Source organism: Aquarana catesbeiana, linkage group LG05, assembly GCF_042186555.1.
Source record: "Aquarana catesbeiana isolate 2022-GZ linkage group LG05, ASM4218655v1, whole genome shotgun sequence".
Taxonomy (NCBI): Eukaryota; Metazoa; Chordata; class Amphibia; order Anura; family Ranidae; genus Aquarana; species Aquarana catesbeiana.
Genome location: NC_133328.1, coordinates 643,474,317 through 643,483,623, shown reverse-complemented (window position 1 = coordinate 643,483,623; position 9,307 = coordinate 643,474,317).

The following is a 9,307-nucleotide window of genomic DNA, read 5'->3' as shown; positions in this document are numbered from 1 at the left end:
TGTGGAATCTGTTTGTACGTTTATTGCTCCATTAATAGCACAAGACACATCTTTCACAACACGTTGTTCCAAAAAGTAAAAAAAAAACCAAAAAACCATACTGCCATTTAAATCAGCGCTCCAACCAGGCTACAAAAATGAAATCCCTGCTAGCAAGGGTCCTCATCACACTGCGGTGACTATCTAAGAAGGGATTTTAGGAGGGATTTCCTCTCACTTCCTGTTGTGGCTACAGGACAGACATTATGACACAGATTGAGTATACCTACTCTATCCAAAATGAAAATAAAAATACTTTTGGCTTTTTTCGATCACCTTCTGGCACAAGTAGTGATTATGCTGCTTCCAGTGGATGAAAGGTTCACGATATCTACTCAAACCTCCAGTGGTCCCAAGCCAAGGGGCGATGTTCTTTCTATGTTGTTCTCAACAAGTTTGTTAGGTACGGACCTGGGCCAACCGCTTAGGGCGGTCTGTGCCCACTTGGTGCCACCATCTGACCCCTGGAAATAGGGGGGGCTGCTCTTCCGGCAATGGGAATTGTAGCCTACAGCAGTGGCCCTGCTTTAGCCAGAAGTTCCTTGCTTTGGTAGATCTAAAGGATGCTGCCTACATGTCCCAATTTTTACCTCCTCAACTGAACTTTTTTGGTGATAGAGGAGTATCATTTTCAGTGCAGGGCCCTGCCATTGGGGCTGCCAACAGCCCAACTATTCTGGGGTACCTGAATGATCTGCTGCTCAGGGAGCAGCTTGTTCAGCGTAAGCAGCAAAGTGTATCTGTCAGGAAAGGCATGTCCGTGCAGCAGGAATTGCACGGCATGGGCGCACGCTCACCGCACGTCGGCGCACCTGTCACTAACGCTGGAGCCAAAGGGGCTATTTAAACCGAGTGCACCAAGGAGTCTTTGCTTTTTGGTCTGCAGCTTCTGTGTGTTCTGACCTGTTACCTGTGCTGACCTCTGATCTTGATCCGGGTTGTTCCCACTAACGCTGTCTGCTTGATAGCTTGATACCCTGACCCCGGCTTGTTTTGGACTTCTCTTCTGCCTGGTGCTCTGCTTATCTGCCCGAACGTTACTGACCCCGCTTGCCTGAACCTGCCACTGCTCATCCAGCCCGCCACCGCTCTGCTCTGCAAACCGCATCCGGTTCCTGCTCCTGCTGCGATCCCAGCCTGCCACGGCTCTGGTTTGCCTAACCATCACCAGCGTGCCTGCTGCACATCCGGCCACTGACAACCAGCCATACTGACTACTGGACTGATCTCAGGCACTCCTACGTCACCGTGCTTCTGTGGCTGCTGTTTCACCCTTGGTGACCCACAAGCCGGTGTGGTAAGAGAGGCTCTCCTCTACATGTCAGGCTCATGAACCAGGTACGTGACAGTCTCATAGTACGCTCTCTGGAGAGTTTAGCTAAATTGTCTCCAGAAATCAGTATTGGTGGCAGCTCAGCCATTGCAATATACGGGCCTGATTATGGACGCTGTCCTGGCAAGGGTAAGTCTTCCTTTAGAGAAGTTCCTTGCGATAAGGAACCATGGGGCTTCTCTCAGAACATTAATGCCGCGTACACACGGTCGGACTTTTCGTCTACAAAAGTCCGACGGACGCCGACGGACTAAAGCTGGCTGACAATCCGATCGTGTGTGGGCTTCCCCGGACTTTCAGCGGACTTTTCCAGCCGCAAATCTGACGGACTTTAGATTTGAAACATGCTTCAAATCTTTACGTCATAACTACTCCGGACCCAGAAATCCGCTCGTCTGTATGCTAGTCCGGCGGGCAAAAACCCACGCTAGGGCAGCTATTGGCTACTGGCTATCAACTTCCTTATTTTAGTCTGGTGTACGTCATCACGTACGAATCCGTCGGACTTTTGTGTGATCGTATGTAGGCAAGTCCGCCAAAAGTCCGCCAAAGAAAGTAAGAAAGTCTGCCGCAAGTCCGCCAAAAGTCCGACAAAAGTCCGACAAAAGTCTGTCGAAAGTCTGTCGGACAGGCTGTCGGACTTTTGTAGCCGAAAAGTCCGACCGTGTGTACGCGGCATAAGTTTTACCTTAATTTGTCTTTGCATGAGAATATTGGTTCTTTTTCCTCAGTACCTTCCAGATATTACAGCAGAATGTTCTGTTGGCATTAATTAGGAGGACTCAGCTGTGGGATTTTCCCATGTTTCTACACTAATGCCGCGTACACACGATCGGACATTCCGACAACAAAACCGTGGATTTTTTTCCGACGGATGTTGGCTCAAACTTGTCTTGCATACACACGGTCACACAAATGTTGTCGGAAATTCCGAACGTCAAGAACCCGGTGACGTACAAGACGTACGAGGAGCCGAGAAAAATGAAGTTCAGTAGCCAGTGCCCTGATTATAATTAAGTGTCCACCAGTGCCAGCAATGATTGCCAACCACTGCCAGCAATTGCCACCAATCTGTGCCCAGCAACCAATGGCCATTAGTGATGCCAGTCAGTGCTGGCCATCAGTGCTGCCCATCAATGGCCATCAGTGCTGCCCATCAATGGCCATCACTGCTGCCCATCAATGCTTATCACTGCTGCCCATCATTGCCACCCATCAATGCCCATCAGTGCCGCTTATCCCTGACCACCAGTGCCGCCTTTTTTTTTTTTTTTTTTTTGCATTAAAATTTAAAAAAAGTGTCTTTTTTCTCCCGCAAATTATGTTTTTGAAAATACTGTGTGTGACATAAAAAATGGTAAAACCCACCAATTTATTTTCTAGGGCCTCTGCTTAAAAAAAAATAAAAATAATAATAATGTTTGGGGGTTCTAATGCAGTCCTGGAGTAATCCCCCGGGGGGGGGGTATGGAATCTGTCCCATGATGCCTTTACAGACAAAATTCAATTTGGATCTAACCTGTGTTGCAACCTGGTAAATTGTAACATAATAAGAGTATCCTGGTGTTCCTAACCCAGTTTTGGGGTTGCCTAGAAGCCTAGAAATCATTATCACATATAGAATTGGATATAGAAAAATGGCGGCTGGTGAAAATTTTTTTTTTGGGGGGGGGCGCAAACCCCACCAGGTCCTTACCTGCAACAGGCAAAGGTCCATGAGACATAAGTACAAAATGACATATGGACACAATATACAAAATATTCAAATGTACATACAAATGACAAAGAGAAGTATCCACAACTAGGGGATCCAACCCAAAGGCCTTCCTACTAGTAGGCTGATTCTGGGGGTCCCATTTGACAACCCGACATGTTTCGGAGTAATTCCTTCTTCTAAGGGTCTATTCGTTGTGTTTATGTTAGAGAATACATCAATTTATTGCATGGGCATAAAAATGCCTTCAAATGGAGCTGATATACCATACAGACCGCCCAATGGGAGCCAACACAACTGCAACCAACACTGTGCTACCGCAAGGACCCACCCGTTGGTGACCGGGCCAGGATGCTTGGAAGACGCTGTGCTTTTGTTATGCAAAGACAGACGGTTCCTTAAATTCGCACCCACCCCTTCCAGGCTTTTTTTTTGATTGCCCGAGGGCAATTACATTGAGGGATGCCTTTTCTGGGTGGGTCCTTGCGGTAGCACAGTGTTGCTTGCAGTCGTGTTGGCTCCCATTGGTCGGTCTGTATGGTATATCAGCTCCATTTGAAGGCATTTTTATGCCTATGCAATATAGATTTATGTATTCTCTAACATACACACAACTAATAGACCCCTAGAAGGAGGCATTACTCTGAAACATGTCGGGTTGTCAAATGGGACCCCCAGAATCAGCCAACTAGTAGGCAGTCCATTTGGTTGGATCCCCTTGTTGTGTACACCTCTCCATGTCATTTGTATATTTTGTATATTGTGTCCATATATAATTTTGTACTTACAGTATTTCACAAAAGTAAGTGCACCCATCACATTTTTGTAAATATTCTATTCTATCTTTTCATGTGACAACACTGAAGAAAAGACACTTTGCTACAATGTAAAGTAGTGAGTGTACAGCTTGTATAACAGTGTAAATTTGCTGTCCCCTCAAAATAACTCAACACACAGCCATTAATGTCTAAACCGCTGGCAACAAAAGTCAGTACACCCCTAAGTGAAAATGTCCAAATTGGGCCAAATGTGTCAATATTTTGTGTGGCCACCATTATTTTCCAGCACTGCCTTAACCCTCTTGGGCATGGAGGTCACCAGAGCTTCACAGGTTGCCACTGGAGTCCTCTTCACCTCCTCCATGACGACATCACAGAGCTGGTGGATGTTAGAGATCTTGCGCTCCTCATCCTTTCGCTTGAGGATGCCCCACAGATGCTCAATAGGGTTTAGGTCTGGAGACATGCTTGGCCAGTCCATCACCTTTACCCTCAGCTTCTTTAGCAAGGCAGTGGTGGTCTTGGAGGTGTGTTTGGGGTGGTTATCATGTTGGAATACTGCCCTGCGGCCCAGTCCCTGAAGGGAGGGGATCATGCTCTGCTTCAGTATGTCACAGTACATGTTGTCATTCATGGTTCCCTCAATGATCTGTAGCCCCCCAGTGCCGGCAGCACTCATGCAGCCCCAGACCATGACACTTCCACCACCATGCTTGACTGTAGACAAGACACACTTGTCTTTGTACTCCTCACCTGTAACATTTCCATTTAGTGTAAATATTGGGATCTTGGCAGTAATTCATATTATTCCACATGGTTCTGTTTATGTATTTTTTCACTTACCTGCAACAGGAGCCTCCATCGCTGTCATTATTCCGTGCTACAAATATTCAGCCTCTTGATTGGCCGGGAAGTGACGCTTGGCGAATTTTGAGTCGCTAAAGTCAAAAGTGTATTTTGGATGACACCTTATTGAATAAAGGCAAATATCTTTGGAGTGCGGCTGTCCAGAATTTCTTTGATGTCTAAAGTCAAACGTGGTCGGGTTCTGTGCGCCCCGAGCACAATGTTAAACAAGCCAATCACGTGCTTGTTAAACATTGACGGGCCTCATAGACTTCTATTAGTCCGGCGCCCTGTAGTGCACCGCACACACATAGAACGATTTATTTTTAAATACATCACAGTATGCTAAACATTTTTTAACTTTAAGATGTTAAAAAATGTTGGTCATATTATCATTCGCCCCTGCACCCCTTATGGACCGGCCGCCACTGACATAGAATAAGATACAGGATAGGAAGGGAAGGATATATAATAGCATAAGATATAAGATAACAATATGAAGGCTATAAGAAAGTATAGAATAGGATATAATATAGGATAGGAAGGATGGTATATAGAATAGGATATAATATAGGATAGGAAGGATGGTATATAGACTAGGATATAATATAGGGTAGGAAGGATGGTATATAGAATAGGATATAATATAGGGTAGGAAGGATGGTATATAGAATAGGATATAATATAGGATAGGAAGGATGGTATATAGAATAGGCTATAATATAGGATAGGAAGGATGGTATATAGAATAGGATATAATGTAGGATAGGAAGGATGGTATATAGAATAGGATATAATGTAGGATAGGAAGGATGGTATATAGAATAGGATATAATGTAGGATAGGAAGGATGGTATATAGAATAGGATAGAATATAGGATAGGAAAGATGGTATATAGAATGGGATATAATATAGGATAGGAAGGATGGTATATAGAATGGGATATAATATAGGATAGGAAGGATGGTATATAGAATGGGATATAATATGGGATAGGAAGGATGGTATATAGAATTGGAAGGATGGTATATAGAATAGGATATAATATAGGATAGGAAGGATGGTATATAGAATAGGATATAATATAGGATAGGAAGGATGGTATATAGAATAAGATATAATGTAGGATAGGAAGGATGGTATATAGAATAGGATAGAATATAGGATAGGAAAGATGGTATATAGAATGGGATATAATATAGGATAGGAAGGATGGTATATAGAATGGGATATAATATGGGATAGGAAGGATGGTATATAGAATTGGAAGGATGGTATATAGAATAGGATATAATATAGGATAGGAAGGATGGTATATAGAATAAGATATAATATAGGATAGGAAGGATGGTATATAGAATTGGAAGGATGGTATATAGAATAGGATATAATATAGGATTATTAGAGAAACTGGAGAGAACAGACGAATGCGATGTGCTTCAAATGAGGAAAGTGACAGGGAGGGAGGTGGGTGCAGTACCTGAAAGGTGATATGTAGGGCTAGAAGGATTCCCACTCCCTCTCCCTTCTGTCCATTGGGTCTGGGGGAGTGAGTCTAAATAAGGCCACCATGGGAGAGGGCAGCAGGAGAAGGAGTGTCAGATTCATGAAGTCAGGTTTCAGTAATGGCGAGTAGATTAAATGAGTTAGCGATAAAGAGATCATGGAGAGAAGTGAGTTTGTTGCAGACAGAGCGGGCATTCCAAAGGATAGGAAGGATGGTATATAGAATAGGATATAATATAGGATAGGAAGGATAGTATATAGAATAGGATATAATATAGGATAGGAAGGATGGTATATAGAATAGGATATAATATAGCATAGGAAGGATGGTATATAGAATAGGATATAATATAAGATAGGAAGGATTATCTTCACACAATGTTTTTTTACTCACAATTTAGATTTCATACATTGGTGGATAATGAGTGACATGAAGAAATGGGACGATCTGTCATGAGAGGGTTTACCCGTTGGTGGCGCTATCGGTCTCTTGGATTGCAGTACCAGTGTCCACCAGCGGGTGTCTTCCAACACCTGGGTCCTGCAGTAAGAAGTCTCTCCTGCTGTTGGCACTGTTGCATCCCTGGGCCGTAGTACCGGTGTCCACCAGCGGGTGCACTCCTGCAGTGTGGAGCAAACAGCACACACTGCGCTCAGCTGTGACATGAGTTCAATTACCACAGCCTTATAAATACCCAGCAAGCCCTCATAGGTTTGCCTTGGTATCTCTCTCCCTGCATTCTGACCTTGCTGCCTGTTATTTTGACCTTGAGCCTGCATCTGCCTTGTCCTGACCTGATCTGATCCAATCCCTATCCTGAGCCCTTCCTGGTCCTGTCCCTTCTGTTCCTGGTTACCTTGGATCCCTGCCCTGTATCCCATCCATCCATCCTCTCCCTGTCCTGTTTGGTTTCCCGTCCTTGCCCATCTGCTGACCTCCCTGTGTATGACCTTGGCCTGGCTTTGTTTACGATTCCGGTATCTCCATTTACTTGTATATATTGTTGTTTGTAGTGGGTTTGTTGTGTTGGTTTTGCACTGTTTATATTCCTTTTACTTGTCACTTATTTAATAAACACCATTATTTCACTTACATGTGTTTCTGGTCTCTGTGCAGTCCACACGGTCTGGTCAATTAGATCCTCTGACAGTACACCAAGGCCATCCCTACCAGACGTGACTGCACTGAGGAGCCTTTTTGAAAATGCAGGCAGAAATAGTGATTTATCTTACCTCATTGGTAACTGAGGATAATTGTTATTGCCGTCTGGTATTGAAGGAGTGGACCAGGGATCAACTATTAGAGTGTATCCGTCTGGCCCATTCTCTGGTGGATGAGGGCGGTATGCTATTTGAAAATGTTCAGCCTCTGATCCAGCTGTGTGCAGAGCTAGCCTTGTCCAGTACTCCAGAGGGCAGGGATGATTTTTCTCCCCCCTTCAGTTTTGATCAGGTTGAGTCTATGGTGTGGTTATTAGAGGATGATCCAGCCTTTTTCATGGAACGTTATGCCTCTTGTTCACAGCGGGTGTTGTCTGATTGCATCCATTCAGTGCAAACGCTGGTTAGTCAAGCTGTGTGCGAATCAATGTTTGTTCATCCTGTGCTACAGGCATGGTCAGATCTCCTTAATTTAGCCAAGCCACAACAACCCAGCCCTGCCATTAATCACCTGCCTTCCCAAGAATCTATTCCCCCATCGCTCATGGCAACCTCAGCTACAGCCCAGTATACACAGCTTTCCACCAAGTATTATTACCCAGTCTCCACTCACTGCACCTATCCTGCCCTCAATCCACCTGTCTCTTCTCCTCCACCTGTAACAGTCCCACAAAACCCTTCTCTAGCTACAGTTCCTTGGTCTTCCTTCGATCCAGCTACTTTCTTTTCTTACAGCCCTGCACCTACATACAAAACTGCACAGGCTAAACCAAAAAAGAAACAAAAATTCTTCCCGACCCACACCATCTTGCCAGTAACCCAACCTGCTCCTGCTACCCAGCCTGATGTCCCGGCGCCTGCCTCCCAGCTTGATGTCTTTGCCTCACAGTCTGATGTGCCCGCTGTCCAGTCTGTCCTGATGTCTGCCATCCAGCCCAAAGACTCGGTGCCTGCTTTCCAGTCTGATGCACCTGCTATCCAGTCTGATATGCCTGCCTTCCAGCCGGATGTCCCTAATCCCTGCCGTCCAGCTGGATGTCCCGATGCCTGCCGTCCAGCCGGATGTCCCGATGCCTGCCGTCCAGCCGGATGTCCCGATGCCTGCCGTCCAGCCGGATGTCCCGATGCCTGCCGTCCAGCCGGATGTCCCGGCTTCCCAGTCTGACGTGCCAGCTTCCCAGTCTGATGTGCCCGCTTCCCAGTCTGACGTGCCAGCTTCCCAGCCTGATGTCTCGATGCCTGCCTACCAGTCTGATGTGCCAGCTTCCCAGTCTGATGTGCCAGCTTCCCAGTCTGATGTGCCAGCTTCCCAGTTTGATGTGCCAGCCTCCCAGCCCGATGTCTTGAAGCTTGCCTTCCAGCCTGAAGTCCCGGTGCCCGCTTTTCAGTCTGTGCCCGCTTCCCAGTCTGATGTCTTCATGCCTGCCTCCCAGCCTGATGTCTCGAAGCTTGCCTTTCAGCCTGATGTCTTGGTTTCTGCATTTCCACCTGATGTCTCGATGCCTACCTTCCAGCCTGATGTGCCAGCTTCCCAGCCTGATGTGCCAGCTTCCCAGTCTGATGTCTCAATGCCTGCCTACCAGCCTGATGTGCCTGCCACCCAGCCTGACGTTCCAGTGCCTGCCACCCAGCCTGACGATCCAGTGCCTGCCCACCCAGCCTGACGATCCAGTGCCTGCCACCCAGCCTGACGATCCAGTGCCTGCCACCCAGCCTGACGATCCAGTGCCTGCCACCCAGCCTGACGATCCAGTGCCTGCCACCCAGCCTGACGATCCAGTGCCTGCCACCCAGCCTGACGATCCAGTGCCTGCCACCCAGCCTGACGATCCAGTGCCTGCCACCCAGCCTGACGATCCAGTGCCTGCCACCCAGCCTGACGATCCAGTGCCTGCCACCCAGCCTGACGATCCAGTGCCTGCCACCCC